Genomic DNA, 22,920 nt, shown 5'->3' on the forward strand with positions numbered 1-22,920 from the left:
ATTTTTATTAGGGGACAGGCTCCAGGGCAGTTTTGGACATGGGTGCTTATTTAAACTTTGTGTTGTGTTTTCAATAAAGTAACATTTTGAAAAATAAAAGATGTTCTTGTGGCGTCTTTCTTACAAGGGTTCTTACCAAATGGAGAAGCAGTTTTCGTCAGGTAGAGCTATCCAGAAAGGACGAGGCCCCACCAAGTCTCCTGTAGCTTGGCCTCTCTGGCATCTTTGGAGAGTTGATGAGAAGAGCTGTCACCCATGGCTGGGTGTTTGGTGGTGGACCTACTTTTGACTGCGCTCAGAGCCTTGTTTCTGGGGCAGCTGCCACCTTCAGAAAGACCAGAGCACAGCAGTGACCCAAAGGGCCTCTGAGTCCTGAGACCCGGGCAGCCCAAGCATGCCCTGTGGGGAAGGGCGAACTGGGGAGGTGTTCCTCCCCTGCTGAAGGCATGTCCCAGCCAGTTCCAACTCTGCTCGGCCACTGTGGGCACCAAGCTGGGGCACTTGAAGCCACCCCAGGGTTCCCTGAGGACACATTTTGGTGATGAAATGAATCTGCTTCTCAAATCTTATTTCCATACCCAGCAATGGAAATTCTTGGCAAGTTCGTGATGACCCAGGGAAAAGCTCACGGACCAGGCGATGGGTCACCTGAGTGGGCGGGGAGTAGGCCTTGTGGAGGAAAAGGAGAAGTGGACCAAGGTTGTTTGGCCACGGATCAGCTGGCACTGGGACCCTATTGTCACATGGTAGAGAAGCTCTCACATTTTTAAGGTTATGTCCCTAAATGAAGATTTACCGGTGGGCCACCACCAATCCTTGGAGTGAACGTTTCTCCACTGGGGAATTAACGAATGAAGGGGCAGTGTGTGTGTGCATGTGTGTGTGCATCTCTTGCTCAGATGAGCCTATGGCTTCCCCTCACAAGGGGAGGAAACCACAGATAGCTCAAAAAAGAAGAAAGGTGAAGGAATTAAGGGGATAAGTAATAACCGTGTTAGGCTGCTAGTTCTGCCAGAACCAAGCCCGCAGACTGGGGAGGTGAACGGTCAGAGCTCCTTCCCCCAGTTCTGAGATGAGGAAGTGGGGTTGGTGTTTCCTGAGGCCTTCCTCTTTGGCTTGCAGACCACTGGCTTCTCTGCGTGTCTTCACAAGGCCACCCCCTATGTGTGTCAGTGTCCCCGTCTTCTCTTGGTAGAAGAGCCCCAGTCGGACTGGATTAGAGCCACCCCTGGGACCTCACTTACACTCCATCACCTCTGTAAAGGCCATGTCTCCAAACGCAGTCCCATTTTGAGGTGTGTGCAGGACTAGGACTTTAGACATGAATTCCCAGGGGGACATCATTCAGCCAACAACAGTGCATCTCAACCTATGTGACGGGACCAAGGACGTGAACTCTGGTGTGGCAGCTGGCCTGGATGAGAGGCGCTGGAGGTGACCCTCGCTCCCCAGTGCCCGCCGACTACGTCCTCCCCAGGAGCCATCCCTGGCATGGCATGCGCCCTCACAGAGGGCTGGCTCCACGGAGGTTTGAACGTTTTCCACTCCAGCCTTTGAGGCTGGTGGAATCCGCTTTCCTTCTCTGTGACGCAATGCCTCAAAATTCAGCTTGAAGGAGGAAAGATGTACTTGGGCTCATGGTTCCAAAGGCTCAGACCACTGTTTCTGGCATGTGGTGAGGCAAGGCATCATGGCAAGGCATCGGGGCTTGCGGGAGGAAAGCAGCTCACCTCTTGGCGGTCAGGGTGCAGGGGGACCAGAGGACAAGATGAACTCTTCAAAGGCTCACCCCCAGTGACCTCCTTTCTCTAACTAGGCACCATCTCTGGGGACCAGGACTTTGAGGACATTCATGGGATTGTTCTCAGAGCCAGTTTCACGAGTCTTGGGAGAGACACTCATAGGATCAGTGCTCTGATTCATTCAGTCTGGGCGACAGGCGCCAGCTGAGGATGGAATTTGGTGGGCCCTTCAGAGTCCTGTGAGTATCTTGAGCCTTCACAGGGTGAGAGGGGCCTGCGGCCATTGTTGGTAGATGGAGAGTTCTGGAAGGGTGGCTGATGGTCCCAGCTTGAGCCAGTCAGAGGCAGCGCCAGAGCTCTGGGCTCCTCCCCTTTTTCTTTCCACAGCCTGAGGATCCTGCCGGGTGCTTCCATCCTGAGGGTGGAACTCAGTGGCGTGGTGGGACTGAGGTACTGAGAGGCAGGGAAGCCACTGGGGGCAAGGGGAGGCTACTGGTCAGGATTTGGCCTTTCTGGATGCTGTTGACATCCTGTCTGTATGTCTGTCTGCGCAAGCATAGCTCTGTGGCAGCTCTGTGCACAACCCCCTAGACTCGTCTGTTCTGTGGATCAACTTTAAGCTCCAGGATTCAGGGATGGTTGATGACTCAGCCTCTGTGGCCTCTGCCTCACACCCCACTAGGCTCACAGAAGCTTCTTTCTTTATGGTATTGAATAAATGAATGAGAGAGTTTTAACATGTAATTTTGGAAGTGGAAGCAACTTCATGTTCCTTTTTCCTGATGTCTGCAGAAATTTCTGCAAGTTCCCTGACTATTCCTTGAATGCTCCCAGGGATGAGGTGCTCACTCACAGTACAGTGATTTGCCTGCTGGGGACCTTTGATAGTTAAAACACTGTTTTCAGATGCGGCTGACTTTTAGCTTTTACATCTACCCTGTGGTCTCAGTTCTGGGTGGACCTTGGAGAGCTCACCCAGGGATCCTAAGGAGGGGAGGTGCCTCTGGATGGGGCGAGTGGAACAGAGAAGACAAAGATCATTTGAAGAAGCTCATGCATTATTTTGTGTTTTGAAGTTTGGAAAATGAAAAATACCTATTATTTTCACAATGGAAACTATTGACAATAAAGGGAAGAGTCATTACTCGGGGCAGGGCAGAGGATGGGGGATAAGTGGAGATCAGGCACAGGGTGGCAACCAGATTTCTCGAAGTCTACCTGGTTGTATTGTTTTGAGTTTTCAATCGCATGAATGTATCACCTATTTAGAGTAAAAACTAAATAAAACATTAAATTGAAAGCAGAAAAAAACCCTAAAAGACAATTTTTGCTGTTTTGGAATAAGATCTAATGATTCCAACAATACACCACCCCGTGCTCCATTGGTTTCCAAAGATGGTGGGTGTTAAGAGTCAACAGGCACTCAGGTGAGGGTGCTCTCTTTTGAAGACACAATGAGGAGCACAGTAGGTGAAGCAAGCCAGCTCACCCCCCTGCTTCCAGAAGCTCAGCTGGCAAATAAATTTGGTAGAAACCATCCTGGACATTACATTAGTGAGGTCTGTGTCTTCCTCCCTTGGGATTCCTCTAAGTTCCTGACTGTGGCTGACAGCTGGCATAGCTGATTGCTCCATGGTTACTGATACTAATGCTTTAAAAATCGACTTCACTCCCGTGAGCCATTGTCTCACTCACTCAAAAAAATGCATACCTTGTGAATACGTGAAAAGGTGCTCAACCTCACTGTTTGATAAAGCAAATCAGAACAAGGCACCATTTTCACCCGTCATGTTGGTGAAGGTGAATGTGTTGGATCATCTGCTGTAATGGTGAAACGTGAAGGAATAGGGTTCTCAATCACAGTTGCTGGCAGTATTAACTGGTCCAAGCTTTGCATTTTTTGGTGGCAATTTTACATGATGTATCAATATCACACGTGCCTATTTTCTGAGTCCTCCAATGCTACTTCTAGGAATTTGCCCTTCAGATGTACTCTGGGTGCAAGCAAAACTACATGAATAAGGATGCTAACTGAAGCAGGATTCATAGTGATCATGATTAGAAGTTCAGCCAATAGAAAGGTTTGTTTTGTTTTGTTTTTTTGACTGGAGTTTGAACCCAGGGGTGCTTTACCACCAAGGTACAGCTACACCCATCCTTTTGATTTTTTGTTTTGAGGAAGGGTCTCACCAAGTGGCCATGGTTGACTTTGAACTTTTGGTCCTCTTGCCCCAGCCTCCTGACTTTTGGGGATTATAGGTGTGTGCCACCACACCCGGCTTTAGCAAATAAATTTTGATGTATCTGTATATGGATTCCTACACTGCCATTTAAATGAACACAGAAGATTTTGCGTGGGAAGCATGCAAAGATAGGTTATCAAATTAAAACAAAAAGACAACAACTCATGATGATGATATAGGGCTGTTTTTGCAAAAAGATGTTTGTATGTTTCTGTAGATGGGAGATTTCTGGACAGGTGATAGGGAACTGTAGATGGTGGTCCCCTCTGGAGAATGGATGGGGTTGTGATATGGGCGGGTAACTAACCCATAGGACCGGAGTAGGACCAGAGTGATGGAATTCGATGACTGCAGCTGGGTGAGAACTTCATTTAAAAAGGTGACCCCTCCCTCCAACAAAAAACCAGCTCCTCGCAGGCCATTGTGAAAATCAGATTGGACACCAATTCAATTCTATTGACTTTTTTTTCAGCACCGATTTTGTTCCAGCCACTGGCTAAGGCATGTAAAAACTGCCTCACAACTGTTAACCGCCATAAAAACTGAGGACAATGAATTTATTTCAGACGGTGCAGCTAATTAACAAAATATCTATAAGAACCAGCTTCCGTTTATGAGACAGAACCCTCCAAAACAACAAGAGTCACTGCAAAAGAGCAGTCACTGTTATTTTACTAAGGTGCTAGGTCTCCACAGTTCAGAGGGCCTCACCCCTCAACGAGTGCAGGTAGCAGCCCCCTGTCCCATCCTTTCAGAAAGGGGTGTGAAGACAGTCCAAGACCTGGGATAGATGTCTGTACTTATCACAGAACCCGTGGTTGTGTGTGTGCCTGGGATGTGGGTGGGTGGGGGGCAATGAATGCTTTGCAGGGTCATTTAAAGAGTGGGGGCTTTCTCTAGGTTTCCATTACACAACTTTAATGCTTTGCCCCATGGCTGCTGTGACCTCTTGGTTTGCACGTTAAAAGATGCTGTAAATATTCAGATATTCCTTTCAACATCATCGGCCTCAAGTGTCCAGTGCCCTTGACTGTAGTTCCCCAGGGGCAGCACACCAGTGGTGTCCTGGGGCTAGGGGTGCACCGGCGAGGTCAGGAAAGGAGGCCACAGCTGAGATGGTTACTGCTCCCAGACCACCTGGAGGGTTTTGGGGGGCTTCTTCCTGGGCTGTAGGAAATGGGTTGCAGAGACCGTGGCCGTGCACATTTCAAAATCATCTCCCACAGCACGGAGAGTGGGTGGGCGAGGAGCCGTCTGTCCAGTGGCTGCTCTTACGAGGGAGGAAAGAGACCTGGATGTGACAGAGCTCGGGCTGCCCTCGGGCACACGTCACTGACACTTTCCTTCCTCTGCCTGGGAAGCAGCAAGGCTGAGATGCTGTGCGGTCGGAGGAGGCATGTAGGGGCTGCCTGGGAGCAGGAGGGGGCTGAGGCCAGGGTCAGCAGGTGCGCTCTTTGGGGAGACATGGAGTCACGTGACTTGGGCTCACATTCCAACTTTGCTCCTAGCACTAGTTGGTGGCCTGCAGCCTCTCCATGCCTTGGTTTCCCCTCTGAAGAGGGGAGAACACTGCGAGGCTGTCCTGAGCTAAGAGGCGGAGTGCTGAGGAGCGTCCAGTCAGGACCAGGGCCGTGGTGGCAGGAGCGTCGTGGAAGGCGTCGCGGAAGAAAGACCTCCGTCATCCTCCGGCCTCTCTAGCCATGTTGGGGTTGCAGGTTGTTCTGACTCAATTGTTTTGAAGACTTGTGACCTTCTGAGGGCCTGTGGGACCCCGTGGGGGCCATGGGAAGCCAGTGGAGTCGGTGGGGGTGGGGCCTGAGCAGAAGGGCCTGGGGCTGCTGGGGAGGGTTCCCAGGGCAGCCTGGGCCCCACCCAGCAGACCGGCTTCACTCATTTACTCGCTTTCCACTTTGAGCCCCTGAAGCCCTGTTTCCAAGTCTGCAGGATGGGGCTGACTTTATGCTCAGCTGTTCCGAGGACAGGAGAGGCTGGCCCACAGCTGTAGTGCGCTACGCTGGTATTTGTCCCTGAGATGCTGGCTGCCAGGACTGGGGCTCAGACTCGGGAAGAGAAGCCCTGCTTAGGGGTGGGAACGAGGGGTGTGGAGGGCTCCCCTGGCCCCCTTGGGCCTAGAGGCCCCGAGGTTGGGGGGGCCCTGGACACGGGTCTGTGGTAGTCACGGTCAGGGCTCCTGATGTGCCATTTGTGACTGCAGACGAGGCAGGAGGCTGCCACAAGGTGGCTGGTGGGAGACAGCGCATTGGGCACCAGGGGACAGACAGGATGCATCTGAGGGCCGTTCCTGAAGGAGCCCTGCTTTCAAAGAACGGAGGCAGGGCACAGCAGCCAGGTGACGGAGCGGAGGGGAGCACGGGGCTGTCACATGGCCCCAGGTCATGTCCTGCTGCGCGTCTGAGAGAGCTGTAGGCCAGGCAAGGTTTCCAGCCCCGTGAGTCTGGAAGGCCATTTCCCTCATGGCAGAGGGGAAGAGGGAGGCGGAATCTGAGGGCTCGCTTTCTCCCTGCCCAGAGCTGGTTGGCATGCGCGTAGGTACTACGCACCCTGGGCTCTGGTGAAGCTCAGCAAGACCGACAGCAAGGCCCAGTGGACAGCTGAGGGTTTGGCCTGTCCAACCAGCTGGTCCAATCCTGCTGTCCTGTTCAAACCCCCCAGCCCGAAGCAACGTTCAGCACCCGATTCCTGCCCTCCTGGCCAGTGGGGAGACAGTGCTGTGCAGGACGTGGGGCCCAGGAGGCAAGGGGCCTTCAGACTTCAATGCTAAGCCCTCCTTGGCAGCACGATCTTCCCAGGGCTGCCCGGAGCTCAAGGCTTGCCCTGAAAGCTCACCGCTCCTGTTTAAGCCACTGTGTAGACCTGGAAAGTTCTTGACCCTGCCGGCTCCGGCTTTTGGATTTCATAACAGCCCTATCCCAGATGTGGACTTGGGCTGAGGCTCGGGGCACGTGGTCTTGACTCCTCTATGCCTTGCCTTGGTCTGAGGTGAGTGTTCAACCTCCTGTTGCACGAGCCCACCCAGAAGCCCTGACCAACCTGTGAGCCTGCCCTGGCCGGCTCCTCCCTGGCCATGCTCCTCCTACCTGCCCCCACCTCTGCTTGGGTCCCAGTGCCCACCAGATTGCTTCAGTCCTCCCCACCTTGCTCCTCCGAAGCACTCACTTCATCAGGCAGCTTCGAGAATGAACCGAGTTAGGCTGGACGCTCTTATAATCCCAGTGACTCGGGAGGCTGAGGCAGGAGGATCAAAGGTTCAAGGCCAGTCTCTGCAATTTAGAGAGGCCCTAAGCAACGTAGTGAGACTCTGTCTCAAAATAAAAACTAAAAAGGGCTGGGGATGTGGCTCAGTGGTTAAGCCCTGTGGGTTCAATCCCCAGTACAAAATAAAATTAAAAAAAAAAAAAAGGAATGATCTTAGCCAACCAGGAGGCCCTTTGCTGCTGCCCACCTTTGCCTTCTAGTATGGGACCCAGTCCGGGCTCCTGCTCCTGGCACTTGATCCCCCTGGCCTCCCGTCTCTCAGTGTCAAGCGTGAATTCAACCTCAGAGCCCAGCGGAACACCCTGGTGAGGAGCGTCCCTCTCCTGCAGAAGTGAGGCTGCCTGACGTGGAGGCCTGCGACTGTGCTGAGGAAGGGGCCCGGCTTGAAGGCAGGTATCTGGGGGTGTCTGGTGGTCTATGGGTGTCGCCGTCTCATTTTAGGGGTATAGGGGCGCACACTCAGGAGCTGCGTCTGATGGGTTACAGGGTGCTCTCCATCGGGTGGCCTTTTCTCCTGGGTCTGAGAGGACGACCTCTCAAATGTCAAGAGCTTTCCTTCTCCAGTAGCGACATCCCTGTGAGGTGACTTACAGTCAACCTGGAGGTGGAGAGTTCAGACGTTCCCAGCGTTCTGAACAATGATATTAAACAAGCTTCCTCAAACAAGATGCAAAGGCCCTAGAAAACCGTTTCACGGATCCTCAGCCCAGGCATGCTGCTTCCTCAGAAGGTGACAGCTTTCAGGCTCCTATTCCTGAGATGAGCACATCTCAGGTGCTCTGGCCAAGGCGGAGCTCCAGGCAATAGTGAGTGGGTCCTCTGGTCCCAAGTGGATCAGGGAAGCTGCTGTCCCCCAGGACGGCGGGTCATTGCAGGTTTGTTGGCCTGCCCCTCCCCCCATAGTAGCTGTGGTTGCTGCTGTCCCCTCCACTCCAGCCCAGGGTGCTTGTTAATAAGCAGGGGAGACAGCCCAGCCCATCTTCTTGACATGTGCCCAAAATGGGAACGATGGGTCAGATCAAGGGGGCAGGGGGGATCGACTCCTGTCTCTCCACGCAAAAGGGACTTCACTTTGCTAATTATCATTTTCTTACCTGTAAAACAAGTAAGAATATTTTGCTCATTGTTATAAAGATTCAATGAAGCGAGGTGTGGATTCTGATTTCATACTAACAGTGGTGGAGGGCTTACACGTGCTGTTCATCGTAGGCTCTTCAAAGCCCTGCATGGACTCCTCTGGTGACTCTATTGGTATTACTATCAGTTCCATTACCTTTTTTTTCCCTAAAAGCAGTTTTATTGAGATGGAGCCGCATGCCACACCAGTCATCCATATGGAGGGCACAGCCATTGCTCCCTGGCATATGCATTATTGAGATGCCAGGAGGGATCTGCCTGCAGCTGTCCCTGGCTTATCAGTGGGATTAGAGGTAAGCACTCTCTCGGTGCAGGGTTGGGGCTGGGCGAGCCGCGGTGTTGGGTGGTTAAAGGAGAGGAAGATTACGTCTAGGCCCAGGAGTAATGTAAGGTCTTAGCAATGATATGAACTGAACAAGAAGTGATTTGGGGCCAAGAGTGTAGCTCAGTGGTAGGGCTTTTGCTCAGCTTGTGCGAAGCCCTGGCTTCCGTCCCTAGCACTCCGAACCTAGGTGATTTTGACAGGTGCCCTGGGATGCCTGGAGGCAGGACAGGGATGGGTGTGTGCGAGAGTAGCAAGTTGTTCTGGATGAGGCTGGAAAGGTAAGCGGGGAGGTGGACACGCCTGCGACCTTGAGCTGGGGACCTTGAGCGGGCAGGGAAGGGGCGTGGGAAAGGCTGCGGGGCGGAGGGGCAGGGGCAGTGGGCGGGGCGTCTCCTGAGCCCCGCCCCGCGGGGGCTTCCCATCCCTTCCCGGGAGCTCGGCCTGCAGGGCCCAGAAGAGGAACCCGCCGCCGGCGGCCCTGGCAAGCTGCACGACCTGTTTCTGTGGCCAGCCGGAAGTGCTGGTGCAGGTGGTGTGTGAGCGGGTTCCTCTTCGCCCCCTCATGTCTGGAAGGGGAATTCAGCAAGGACTCGGGTCTGGCGCTGACGCCAGCTTCCTCCCGCTGCGGCTGTGTGGCTGGTCAGCCGCATTCCCACCTGCAGTCCCTGTGCTCGTGGGCTGGGGTCTGCCTGTGGCCACACCCTCCGTGTGCTTCACTCTGCACCAGAGGCCCCTTGGCCTTCCGCAGCAGCACAGCCTTGGTCCTGGCTCTGCGTCTTCATCTGCATCGGTCCTGTAGTTAGAGTCCCTCTGTTCTTGGCCCCTCTGTGAGCTCCTCAGCGCCCTGGTCCCCAGCAGGAGGCCTGGCGCTGGCAGGGATTAGAAGGGTTTAGGGAGTGAGGGAAGAGCATGGATGGCCACCTCCCCTGAGCAGGCCTCGCACAGAGTCCTGGTCCCCCTGACCAGGCTGGGCTGGCTGGCAGCAGTCACTGCTTCTCCACAGGAAGGGGCTACCTGCTCCCACCTGGGGCCTGAGCTCTTTCTCTCCCCGAAGGCCCTGGGCTGGAAGGCACCCACGCCTCCAGTGTCCTGAGGCCCCAGCTTGTCTGCCCTCAGGACAGGGGCCCTCTGTGCATGGCAGGAATCAGAGACAGGCCAGAGCCCCATTTTTGCATCTGAATGCTGTGAGAAGCAGCTTTGACTTCCTCTAGAGTCCTGGAAAATGTTCCTGGTGTGTCGGAAGAGGGAAGGGAGAGCTCGTGTCTTGGAACACGGCTCACCCAGTTCCCCTGTGAAGCCGGCAGGCCACTCCTCATTCTGAGTGCCAGGCCCGTGCAGGAACCAGATTGTTCCAGGGCTGCCCTTCCCCTCCTGGAGGGCCTGGAGTTCTCAGTGCCAGGGGCAAGAGGGTGTTGCTGCCTGTCCTGGCTTGGGCCCCCTCAGGTGGTACCCTTCAGCCCCACTGTCGTCTCTGCCTTTTCCCCATAGCAGTGACCCTGAGGCAGGTCGAGAAGGCCTGGCGCAGGTCTTGGGAGCTTCCTGAGAACTCTGGGAGTGTGGCCCGTGTTTCAAGACTAAAAATGGCGTTCCTGGGCTGCTGTGTCCCCGCTCAGCAACGTGTGACTGCCTGTGGCTGGCCACTGACTGGCATCTAGCCCTCCACCCTGCTGCTGCAGAACTAGCCCCAGCTTAGTGGGGAGGGACCTGGAGCTTAGGATGGGGAAAGCTGGTGTCGACGCTTTGGGGTGGTTTCTACGCTCTGGGCTCTGGAGCTCATGTGCCCAAGGAGGACGAGTGTCACTGGGTTCCTTTGGAATCAGAAAGAGCCGGCAACCTTGGAGCCCCTTTCCTGGAGGTGGTAGGAATCGAGGCAAAAATAGGGCTCTTCCTAGGCGGTTTGGTGCTTCGAGTCTGAAGTAAGGAAAGAAATGTTTAAAGAAACCAAGTAGAATTGCAGAATCATAGAATGTCAGGCCTGGAAGTCACCTTGGTGACCAGCTAGCCCAGTCCCCTCTGGAGAGTAGAGGAAGAAACTGAAGCTCTGAGAAATTCAGAGATTTGCTGGAGTTCACAGAACCGGGCCTCGAGCGTCCTGCAGAGTCGTCACGGTAGAAGGAGCCCCCAGCCTGTGACTGACTCCCTGCAGCGCATCCCACAGGCTGGAGCCCAGCTGCCTGGGCTGGCCATGAGAGCCAGAGGCCAAGTCTCAGGGCCCCAGTGCTGTCCTGTGATACGCTTGCAGGAGTGTGCACAGCACGCCGTGAGTCAGCACTGGGGCCTCTGCCCTGCCTCTGTGATGCTCTGGGGCTGCCAAGGCATGTCAGACCTGTCCTCCCTCCTCCCCCTGTTCCCGCAGTGCCCCTGGCCTTGGCGACGTGCGTGTTTCCCTCCAGGGTGTCCTCATGGCAAAGGCTCTGATAAGATAGTTCCATAGGACTGCAGGGTTGGGAGGTGCCTCAGGGACACTCAGGGACACTGGAGGGGCCCAGGAGAAGCACGCTGGTTCTATCGCACGTGAACTGGCCCCGGCTTCTGCGTTGGGATACATGGATGTGTTTGCCCTTCCGCCTGTACGTTCCTCAAGGGCAGGACCTGGGTTTTCTTTTGTTGTTTTGAGAGGGGCCTCACTGTGTTGCCCAGGCCAAGACTCCGAGTGGCTGGGATGACAAGGCCTTGCCGCTGCTCCCGGCATGGGCTTTTGACTTTCGTGTCTAGCTCCCGGGCAGGGCCAGCTCTGCTGGATGCTGGGAGATGCGTGCTCCCTTGGCTGGCTGCGGTGTTCCTTGTGCTGAGCCCAGCCTGGGTGCTAGGTGCCAGTGACTCTGCCAGCCAGCTCCCAAGTGCTCTGTATCTCACCAGCACCCTCTGCTCAAGGGCTGGTACACCCCGGTGTCCCCCAGCAGTCTCCTCCCACATTCTTTCCTGTCCCTCTGGCTTCTAGGTCATGGAGGATTGCCCCGGCCACTGATGTATATGCCAACATTTCCAGAAGAATTCTTGGACCAGAAGAATCCATCCAGCCCCGCAGGCTGCCTCCCTCCCACCTGGCAGGCCTGTGCTTGCTGGATCTGACTTCTGTGGGACCTTTTCCTTGCTGCCCAGCTCTTGGGAAGCTCTCCCCTTCCCCTTCTAAAGGCGAGGCCACAAGCCCCGCCTCAGGGACCCCAGAACAGCTCTGTCCTTCCTGTCGGCAGCTCTTCTCCCCTCCAGCAGGGTCAGCAAATTCTCCTTTGCATTTGACTTGTTGCTTTGGGCCACAGGGCTTGGCAACACCTGCCTAGTCGTGGCCACCCACATACCTGCTCCTGGGTGACATGTGGGCTTGGCCTTGAGGAAAGGCTGCAAGAGGCTCTTGTGGGGCCAGCCTTAGACTTAAAGGATGGTGAGAGTCTCCCCTTAGGGTCAGGGGCAATTTGGTGTGGTCACAGGCAGCTTCTCCTAGGGAGCTTCAGGGTATCTGACTTCACATTGCTGCGGAATCAAATGGTCCATAATTGTGTTCACATCATATACTAACTTCATAGCTTGTTCTGTGGAAACTATTTGACAGTGCCTTTAGGGACATGTGACTTTACCTTGGGGGTAGCCCTGGTGCCTCCTGTCTTAATGATCAGTGTGAAACTGTGAGCTGCTACCTCCTACCTACCCTACGCTCTGAACACTGAGCTCATCTACAAATTACATTTTTAAAAGGTCTGTTTTCCTGTATTGCGGAGTTCTGCCTTCTAAGCATGGATGATTGATTCAGGGGTCTGTCATTAATTTGTTAAATAATAAAATTTATTGAGCATGTACTATGTGCCAGGCATGGTGCTAGGTAGCCTGTGGGGATGAACTGTGGACAAGAGTTCACAGCCTGGCCCTCATGGTATTGTTGGTCAGTCAGTCTGCATTCCGGTTCTGCCATTTACTGTGCGACTGTGGGCCAGTCATTTAGTCTTTCCAGGCCTTAGCGTTTACGTGCAGAATGAAGACGGGCCCTCCTGCCTTGCTGAGGACCGTGAGCCTGTAAATGCTCCTCAAAGGCAGCTGCCCTCTCCGCCGTTTGCCAGGGTCTCTGCTGTCTTTTTCCTCTGACTGGGAAATTGCCTGGGAGCTGTGCACTGTGGGCTCTTGAATCAGCTGGCTGTCCTGAGTTTTCAGTCCCTTGGCAGGGAGCTGGCAGGTTGGTCAGTTGGCCCAGGTGTGCCAGGCTGCTGGCATAGCCCCCCGGGCGCTTGGCCACCTCTCGTCCAAGCTGTAGCTGCGTCCTCTTCTGATTTCGTGTCTCCGTACGCCTTGTCATCGGGCCACTCTTCCATCAGCCTGAGCAGTTAATGACCTTGAGAAGCCACGCCAGTCCTGCTCGTAGGGCCCTGCTCTTGCCCCACTCTCGGGCACGCCTCCTCTTCCGGCTTCGATGGTGCTGCTGCAACTACAGGCTCTGGAAGCATTAATTCCTCTGCGCAGCGAGGTGCAGTTTTGTCACACAAAAAGGAGGAAATATAATTGCTGTCTTGAGTAATCATTTCCCAAGGCTGAAAGCGTAACCTTTAATTAATATTTCATCTGCAGCTGGGGCGGGTAACTTGAATAGGGCCTAAAAATATTGCTGCCCCTCTGCCTGGAGAGAGCGTGAACTGTGAGACACGGAACCACCGTGTGCTGTTCTGTTCACAGTTAGTTTTCAAATTAAAAGTGCTTCGCCCGTTAACCTGTGATAACGTGGGCCAGGGTCTCGTTGAGTGGGACAAAGGGGCACAGTTCACCACGGCCCCTGCCACTGGGAGCCGTCTCACCTGCCCAAGAAATGACCTGAGGCACGCGGCCTGGGGGGCCGGTGAGTCCTGATCAAAGCAGCCTCCAGGTCACGTCCTGTGGGCCCCATGCCAGTTGGACCTCCACAGGTCACTGGGTTAAGGCCTCGGTGGGAAGAGCCGTCTTTGATGTTTCTGGAGCAGGCACTTGAGATGTTCAGAGTGCTTCCTGGGAGAGAGCCAAAGGGTGTTCCCTGGGTGGCCTGGGAACCTGAGAGACTTGTGCTCTGGGGCCAGAAGGAGGACAGGCAAGGGCCCCGCAGGGGGCCTGGTGAGGGACGCTGGGAGGGGAGCAGGTCAGTGGTGTAGAGAAGCTGCTTTGGTGGGTGACCTCCCGGCCTTGGGGATTTTGGCGGTTAGGTTAGGGTGGTAGGGCTGGCTCCAGGGAGGGGACCTTAGTGACACACATGCTCTGCACAGCTCTTCATCGTCCGCACATGGTTCCACAGACACAAGCTCATCCGTGGGTGGCAGCAGCGCTCTGGGACTGTGGCGAGGTGTCACCGTCCCCCTCTGCAGGCCTTTCCTGAGCTGGTGCCGTGAGCCACACTGGGCTCAGCTCCCTGGCTCGGTCCCGTGGCTGCTGAGAACAGCCAGGAGGAAGGAGCCACGTCCTGCCAGAGGACGATCATGCTGGGGCACAGTCCGGCTGAAGTCACTGACTGGCCGCCTCATGCGTGGTGGGTGGGCTGGGACAGGAACTCAGTGGGCTGGTTGGACAGTGAGGACAGTGGGGTCCCTCGGTGTCTGGTGGTCCCTGTGAGGCCCACTTTGCTCAGATGCTTTGAAATCTCCCTTTGGTCCCTAGGAATCCTGACCCTTCACCTCGGACGGACCTGGACATTGGGGCTAATCATTCAGCTTGATAAGCACTGTTGGGATCATTTAAAATATTCCTGCTTGTGGAACCCTAGAGTCACTGTGTTTCTGTGTTCCTGAAAAAATGTTTTCAAAACATCGCCACGTTATTGATCACAAAGGAGGCTATCTTAATATCCATCTCCTTGAGATGTCTGGACGCTGGCCAGCTGCCACCATGTAGCCAGGGGCTCCCTCCTCAGGCAGCAAGGCTCTGGTCTCTGAACTGCCCCCTCCGGCCTCCCCTGCCCCTCCTCGGGAGGGCTGGCAGGCCTGTGAAAAACTGGAGGAGATGAGTTGATGTCCTTGTTCTTCTTCCCCTTGGAGAGTTCAGTGTCTGCCGTGGACAAGAGGGAGAACCAGAGGGCTGATGGCGGCCGTCCTGCCCTGTCACACGTCCCTCTCACTTGCCCTGGGGCATCCCTGTCTTTCCTGTTGACACACAGGCACTGAGTCCAGAGGGATGAGACAACCAGTCGGGCAGGTCAGGGGGGCACTGGGAAGGGAACCCAGCCTGGCTGCTCTCCACCCAGGGGAGAGCCCCCAGGGAGGACAGGGCCCCAGCCTCTTGGCGGGAAGCTGCCCCTTCTGTTCCCGCTCTGGGGTGCTGCTCCTGTGAGCTCCGTGCCGGTGAGGAAGCCGCTCCTAGGCAGCTCTGAGGAGTGACTTCATTCTGTGCATTTCCCCCTCTACTCGTTCCTTCATAGAAAATCACAAGTATCTGCTTACAGCATGCAGAAGGAACGTCCCCCGACCACCTGTCAGCAGTGTGGGGTTGATTTCTTCTGTCCAGTTTCTGTGCTGATGTGAAGCTGTCTGGATGTTGCAGGCGTCCATACTCAGAACTTTTCTCTGTGCAAGATGAGTGTGTACAGGCAGGTTTCTTTCAGCAGTGTCCGTAAAAGCCTGAATACCAGACATGTCCCTCCAGAGGGGTCCAGTTGGACAGACCACAGCACGATGTTTAATAAAATTATTTTTGTTTGGTTATTAGAAAGGGCCAAGGTGCGCCACGTACAGACGCGGGAACTGCTTACAGGTAACAACTTTAAACGTGGGCGCCTGAACTGTGTGCTGCCGCTTCCCATGGAGGCAAAGGCCATCCAGGCGACCTGCCTGATGCTGCCCGGGCTTCTCCTTGGGACTGATGGCAGTTCCAGAGGCTGATTTCTCTGGGTTAAAGCTGCCCATGACACTGAGAGCCCAGAGGGCCGGCCGGGGAAGTTCCTTGTGGGCCGCAGGCTGCGTTGCTCAGAGAAGTCCTGGGGAGGTGGAGGCCACAACCCAGGTTCGAATAGGTCAGGGCTTCTGCGAGGATGGAGGGGCAGGGGCTTGCGGGAAGGGTGGGGACTGTGATGACCTCAGACTTGAGCTGGAGCTTTCTGATGGGCGCTGCCTCGCGACTGCTCAAATGACCACATCGAATCGCCTCTTTCTGCATTAGCAGAAGCCTAGATTCAAAAAGGTGAGGGGAATTCATTTGAGGTCATGCAGCAAGGTAGTGGCTGGGCTGGGGCTAGGGGCCTCTCTGGGGGTGACCCTGAGTCCGTGTCTCAGGGAGGGCCGTGGAGACCAGGGTGGCCAGTTTCCTGCCAGCCTTCCTGGGTGCACGTCCGAGCGGGGGCCTTCCAGCAGCTTGTGGGAAGCCTGGGCGAGCATCCTGGCCCCACGCGTTCCCGTTGCAACTCTTGGCTGATCCTGGTGTGCGTGTGAGTGTGTGCAGTATGTGTGGTGTGTGCGGATGTACAAGTGTGGGTGTGAGGCTGTGCATATGTGTGCGGCATGAGTGTACAGCGTGTGCATGCCTGTGGGAACTGTGCGCGTGCCTGGTGTGTGTGGCGTGCAGTGTGTGGGCCTGGATGTGTGTGCGTGCACGAGGGTTGAAGTGCATGTATGCACACGTGTGCGAGGGGAGACAGAAGGTGACTCACTGCAGAAGGGTTCGGCTGACCCCAGTGCAGGGCAGCTCCAGTCTGTCGGGCCCCTTTTCTTGCAGCTGGTGGGAGTCTGCGCGCAGCCTGGGCGGAGCCTGGAGCTGGCGTTAGGGCAAGCTCTCCCGCGGTCGCCGCTGTGGCCCTTATCAATCAGCTAGCAGTTACCCATTCTGACTATTTGGCAACTAACTGGTTTTTCCCTCGGAGGTGGCAGGAGGAAGAGCCCGTTGCTGTGACCCGATCTGCTTTCTCAGCTCCCTGAGGAGGGTGAGCGGGAGTCTGGAGGAGCGGAGGTCTCAAGTTGAGCACAGGACAGAAATCTGCTCAGAGCCGGGGACACCCTTTGGCCGCCGGGGTCTCGGCGACGAATCTCTGGCAGGATAAAAATAGTTCCCCCTGCTTTGGTTTTGTTCTTGCTTTCATGTCATGGGTCATTTCCTCTGTGGGTGCTGCTCTTGGCAGCCTGCCTGCTAATGTAGGTGTCGATGCTGGAGCAAAAGTTGGGCTGCCCTCCAGACCGAGCGCCCCTCTGGTGGGAGCTGTCCTTGGAATCCTCTGGTGACTGAAAGTTGGATCTCAGGGACAGGATGCTCATGGCGAGGGCACCTAGTAAGGACCCAAGAGGATGGGGAGAAGGGACAGGTTGGAAAAGACCCGCAGGTGACTGCCTGAGCTCAGCGTGGAGACGGTTTCTTATCAATTGCTCAGCCGCTTGGTCAACCGCTGCCTTTATCTGCTTTTTAGTTCTTCTTTCTTTCTGGGCAGCATTGTCCGTGTCATTGTCTCATTCAGAGGCCCCGCTCACAAGGGCTGTAGCAGATAGAAGGGTCTGCAAGTCCAGGCTGGGGAATTGGGACACCCTGGGGCAGGAATCTATTTTGGGGAATGGCCAATAGATTGGTAAACAGTCACATGCTCTCCCTTTCCTGGCAGGGCACAGGGCTCAGACGCTGGGGAGGGGTAAAATTCAGGCACTGCAGTTCCCTGTCAGGGATTCTCCCTCCCAGGGTCCCTGAGCAGGCACACAGGTTTTCTGCTCAGCCTGGTGGGAGTTAGTGTTCTGCTCAGGGTGGGAAGGCCCCAGCTGGCTCCCCCTGCAGCTGTGTCCTGTTCTGGAGCCTTCTCTGGCTGTGGGCAAGGCTGGCCATTGGAGCACTTGCTCTCTGGAGACAGGGTCCTCTCCAGCCAGCTCTGCCTGGGTCAGCACTTATGGTGCGGTGGACTCCGTCCTTGACTCTGAGCACGCGGCTGTCTGTCTGCCTGCAGCTGGGCCAGCTTTGCTGAGATGGGGGTTTGGCTGTGGTCATTTGCACAGTTGTACCCACCCTGCCCACTGCTTGTAAATCAGGGGCCTTGTCTGTGTGTTTGGGGATTCCCCAGTGCTTGGGCTCATGCCCTGGTCCTAGAGGACGGCCAACGCCTGGTCACATGGTTGGGCTGGTTCCCTACACAGTGGCAGCTGCAGTTCTGTCAGCGAGGCCCAGCGAGGCCCAGTGAGAGAGCTGGAGCTTGGGCATAGCTGGGATCTGGGCCTCGCCTCCCCAGTGCTGTGTGTCCGTGGGCGAGCTCCTGAAGCTCCGCAGCCCCACTCTCTCCATGCCGGCTGTTGGGCGTTGCTGCGTACTTGTTTGCCACAGATGGAACCAGGTGCTCAGGACTTCCAGCAGCATGAACGGGACCTGCAGGGCAGGCACTCGGTCAACGGTGACCCTTGCAGCCTGAACCTGTGGCCTGGACAAGTGGCTTGGGTCTCTGCTGAGTTCCTGGAGCATGTGGGGAAACGTTGCTGTCCCTTTTCTCTGGAGCCGAGCACACCTGCCTGCTGCTTGGAATGTGGGTCATGTCTTGGAGGGCCCCACGGGAACGGCCAGCCCAGCCTGGCTAGAGTTGAGGTCACGGATGACCCCAGGCATTTTCTGGGGCATCCAGGAGTTGGTTTAAGCAAGCGCTGTCACAGAATGCCCAGGCTGGGTGTGACCTGGCGTTGAGGCTTGGACCACCTTGTTCCTCGCTGTGGGCTGAAGCTCGTCCCTCCAGGCACACCTGACAGCGGCCCAGAGCCAGGGCTCACAAAGCTCCACACTCGATCCTTGGGCTGCCCAGAAAGGCAAACACCAGGTGCAGGGCTGTCGGCTAGAGTTTCCGCTTACGTTACCTGGGGCGTCTCTGTCCAGCGCGCCTCCCCCACGCCAGGAGGACTTCACTCACACAAACCCAGTGGGCGGAGGTTCTTTCCAGACCTGTCCACTTATGGAATGTGACCGCCAGGTAGGCTTGGTGGCTTGCTGCAGTGGGATGCACAGCTTCCGCAGGAGACCTGGCTCTGGCTCTGGAACTTTGACCTGCAAAGGCAGAGCCACGTGATAGCTGGGGAGACAGCTCCTGTGTCCAAGTCCCTCTCATGACCTTGTTGGCCATGGCAGTGTCAACCACCTGGGGCTCCTCATCTGAACCTGGGCTCAGGAATACTTCTGAGAGGCTGGGGGTGGGGGTGGGTAAGTGAGGCTCTCCCAAGGTCTGGACGGGTCACAGCAACCGATGACCACGGCAGCAGCCACTTGGCTGGAACACTTCAAGCACATCTCAGGGGACTGGCACAGCGCCCGCACCATGATGAGGAAACCGAGGCAACTGAGCAGCAAAGTAACGTTACCAAAGTGGTCTAGCAAGTGAGAGCAGGAACCAGATGCCCCTGGGACCCCGCATTGTCCTCCTGCCACTCTGCTCATGACTAGTGACCGGGAGCGCCTCCCCAAGCTGAGCCTCTGCATCCTCGGAAGTCCAGGCCTCTCTGGTGGGTCTGCAAGGAACAGTCCAGAGGTTGTGGAGCCCTGGTCACCCTGGTCAGCTAGCTCCACGTGCCCTGCTGTCCCTATGCAGGGCCTGGGGGCAGCGGGTAGGATGCGGGCTCCTGGGCCAGGGGCACCTGGCTGTGCTTTCTTGATTTTGTCACTCATACCAGTGTGGCAAAGAGCAACTACTATAGTCAAGGGCTTTAGTTTTCCTTCTCAGACTGAGATGGTCCCCCGCTGTGGCCTGGTTCTTTTCTGCCTGGTTCACTCCAGGACCTTTTCTGGGGCTCTTCCCATAGGTTTCAGGCTGGTGGGGACAGTCCTCTCATCGCGCGTGCCTGGGTGTGCGCTATGTCATTCTAAAGGAGTGGGAGTCACGCCAGGGGGCGAGGCACGCAGGGGGCCGGGTAGGGGGAATCGCTGCGGTGCTTGCTTGCCCTGGAAGGTGTGGACAGTACTGTGTCTGACTTTCTCTGCTGGTTCTTGGTCCACTGATGTGCCTGAGCCACAGTGGACACCTAGGAAAGTGACTGGGAGGACACCAAGGCAGATTCCTTGAGCCAGGCACTGTGGGAGTCAGGCTCAGATGTGGAACACCAGCCAGAGGCAGGCGGCCGCCATGTGCAACCTGGGCAGCGTCCTGTTGGGGTTGGGGAGCAGCACAGATAAGCGAGTCCCAGAGGAAAGGAGAAGGGATGCTCTCTTTGCTCAACCAACATTTACTTACCACGGCCTGGGGCCTGCTCGAGCTCAGTGGAGGCCATGATGAGGCTGTGGAAGGTGCTAGCAGGTGACGGGGATCAAGCTGGGAGCCTCCCCCAGGTGGCTGGGGTGCTGGGTGGGACTGCAAGAAAGTGTGGGGTGAAGGGCAGACAGCAGAGGTCAGAAAGGAGGGCACCCACGGCTGTGGCTCCAGGTCCCCAGGGGCTGTCTGGAAGGCCAGGGAGGCCATGCTGGGACCCTGGGGGGACTTGACCTGTGGACATGAGAGCCACACCATGGGGCAGCTGCCGGCGGAGGGACCGGCTTCCACCTGAAGGCTGCCCTCTTGGTTGTAGGGCAGCTGCACTGAGCTGAGTAGGGAAGGCATGGCTTCGGGGTCCCACTCACTGAGTGGGATTGGGTGGGGGCCTGGGAATGTGCATTCTAGTTGTGTGGCTGTGTTTTTGGAACCCCAGGAACTCTTTGAAATCCACGATGTCACTGCTGTGGTGCCAGAGGGCATGTCCTCAAACTGCCCGTGCTTCTCTGCCTAGAGCCACGAGGCCCACAAAAGAGAGGGCAGGTCGACGTACAGGGTCCCAGTTCTCTCCTCTGTCAAGTGGCGGTCTCGCAGCTCCAAGTCCAAGTGTGTCCCTGTCAAGAAGGAACCTCAGATGGCTTCTAAGAGTATAAAGACATATAAGTCAGTGTAAATTAAAAGCGGTAAAAACAAAAAACAAAAAACCAAATAGCAGAACCGGGGAGGAGATGCACCAGGGGTGACAGAGTACTCAGTCACCCAGGCCACCCAGGCTGTCACTCACCTGGCCTCGTCAGGGCTCACAGTCACTCCGGGCTGCCTGTGTGAGGAGTAGACAGCGCTTCCAGGGCCCTTTCCAACCAAAATCCTCACAGCCCATGAAGCTGAAGCCCCCAAATCTGCACCTGATGGGTCAATAGGACGCTCTGCTTCCCAGCGCCAGGCGGAGGAGGATCTGCAGGGCTGCAAACCCAGCCTGCCCTGCCTGGGGCTGGCCGTGACCCTCTGTCCTGTGAACCAGTTCCTGCAGCTACTCACCTCGCCAGGACCGCAGCTGGCTTCAGGGTGTTTGTCTTCTGACCTGACCTGAGGTTCCCAGGCCCTGGGGGCTTCCGGGCCTCGTGTCACCTCTAAGGTGGCCGCCCCAGACTTGGGGGCTTCCCTGGAGCCCAAGGGGTCTCAGAGGCCACCAACTTTGTGGCCGGGGGGTGGGAGAAGGAACAACGGAGGTTGTGTTTACTCCGTGGTCCTCGATAGCAGGTCACTTAAGAAGAAGGCATCGGGGAGACCACTGGACTCTCTGGTTGTGGGTCAGTCCCTAGCCACAGTCGGCTTTTGTGTTCTTGACGGGATGAATCAACTAACGAGTGAATGGAACTTTGTGCCGAGCTCGCACTTCACAAAAGGAAAACAAACTAAACTATATCAGCGGTGACAATAATGGCCCCGGGGAGGGAGAGCCCCTGGCTTCTGTCTAGAAGTCCCTGCTCCAGAGCCACCGGCAGCTGTGGTGTGAGGGAGGGAGTGCGGGGAATCCTGCGTTCCTTCCTCCCTGTGACCTTTCTTTTCTCTGTGAACCTGAGTTTCCTTGGGAGCTAATCGAGGGCAGTGTCTGGGCGTGTTTTGGTTTTTTTGTTTTATTTTGTTTTTTATGTCACGACTTTCTCTAAATAGTAATTACTAAACAAAACCAAGGGGGCGTCTTCTGTGAGGACACTGTTTGCAAATACTTGCTGCTTTACCCCCTTCGAGGTGGCAGAGCGCTGGATTCTGAACTTCTCCAGCCTCTCTGAAGGGCGCGCTGGCTGAGAAGCCCTGGACGCGGTGCCCACCCGCCCGCTCTGCTGGGTGTGTCCTCTCCACAGAACCTTCTTCAGAGCGCCCTCCCTCGCTCCAAAGCCACACTTCTGGGGCCCGCATGCTTTGTCCCTGTTGCAGGGTGGAATCCCCTGGTCAGTGTGTTGGCGTGAAGTCACCTGCCATTGACAGGAAAGGCAAGAGTGCTGGGTTTGGGTACATCACTTGGAATCACCAGCCTGTGGCTCATGTACCAGGAACAGTGTCTCCTGCAGAGATTGTGGGAGGCCGAGGCAGAGCTCAGGTGACCGGCCGTGTGCCCACAGGAGGGACCAGGGCCATGGGTCTGCAGCACCCCGGGAAGACCAGGTGCAGAGCTGTGCCATCTGTCTCCTGTGGGCTCCTCTGGGCACAGAGGAGGGCGACAGCAGAAGAGCAGAATGCACCAACGTGACCAGGGCTGGGAGTGGACAGCGCCTGAGGGGACTGTGGGGCTGGGCTGTGGCATGAGCTGTGGTGGGCAGCAGCTCTGGAAGTGGGTGACAGGAGCTTGGCAGGTCTGAGGCTGCAGTGGCTCCTCTGTGGGGCAGAGCTGGCATTGCAGGGGTGGCCTCAGGCTGGGGTGGTGGGCTGTGTTCCCCAGAGGAGTGATCAGTGGGGACTGGACCAGAGAGGACCCTCTCCCCTTCTCTTTCCCTCTTCCTCCCTGTTTCTTTTTTACCCCTCTGTTCCCTCGAGGTTTGATCTATGGATCCCAGATTGGGTTCATTTGAGGCTGGGGCTGGCGGGTTCCATATGGATCCCAAAGGCTTTCTGAATCTTGGGAGGGTGTCTAGGAGACGTGCTGTGCCCATTGCCCTGTGAGGTAAGCAGTGTCTCTCATCTGCTGCAGACCATGGTACCATCCTGTTCCTGTAGAATTCAGGGTTCTCGAGGACAGACCAGTAGGGTGTGTGTGTGGTGGAGACTGGTGAGTCCAGAATCTGCAAGATGGGGCTGCAGGGTGGAGGCCAGGGACAGGCTGATGCAGCAGCTCAAGCCCAGAGGCCTGGCAGGATCCCTCCTGCTCCAGGGAGGTCAGTCTTGTTCTCTTCAGGCCTCAACTGGTGGGATGAGGCCCACGTTGTGACAGGGCCACTTCACTTTACTCACACTCTACTGTATGTAAATCTCACCTCAAAACACCCTCATGGAAACATCCAGAATACTGTTTGCCCCAGCTAAGTTGACATATAAAATTCATCTTCGCAGCCTCTAAAATATCATCTTTCCGGTGTC

Source organism: Sciurus vulgaris, assembly GCF_902686455.1.
Source record: "Sciurus vulgaris genome assembly, chromosome: 14".
Lineage (NCBI taxonomy): Eukaryota > Metazoa > Chordata > Mammalia > Rodentia > Sciuridae > Sciurus > Sciurus vulgaris.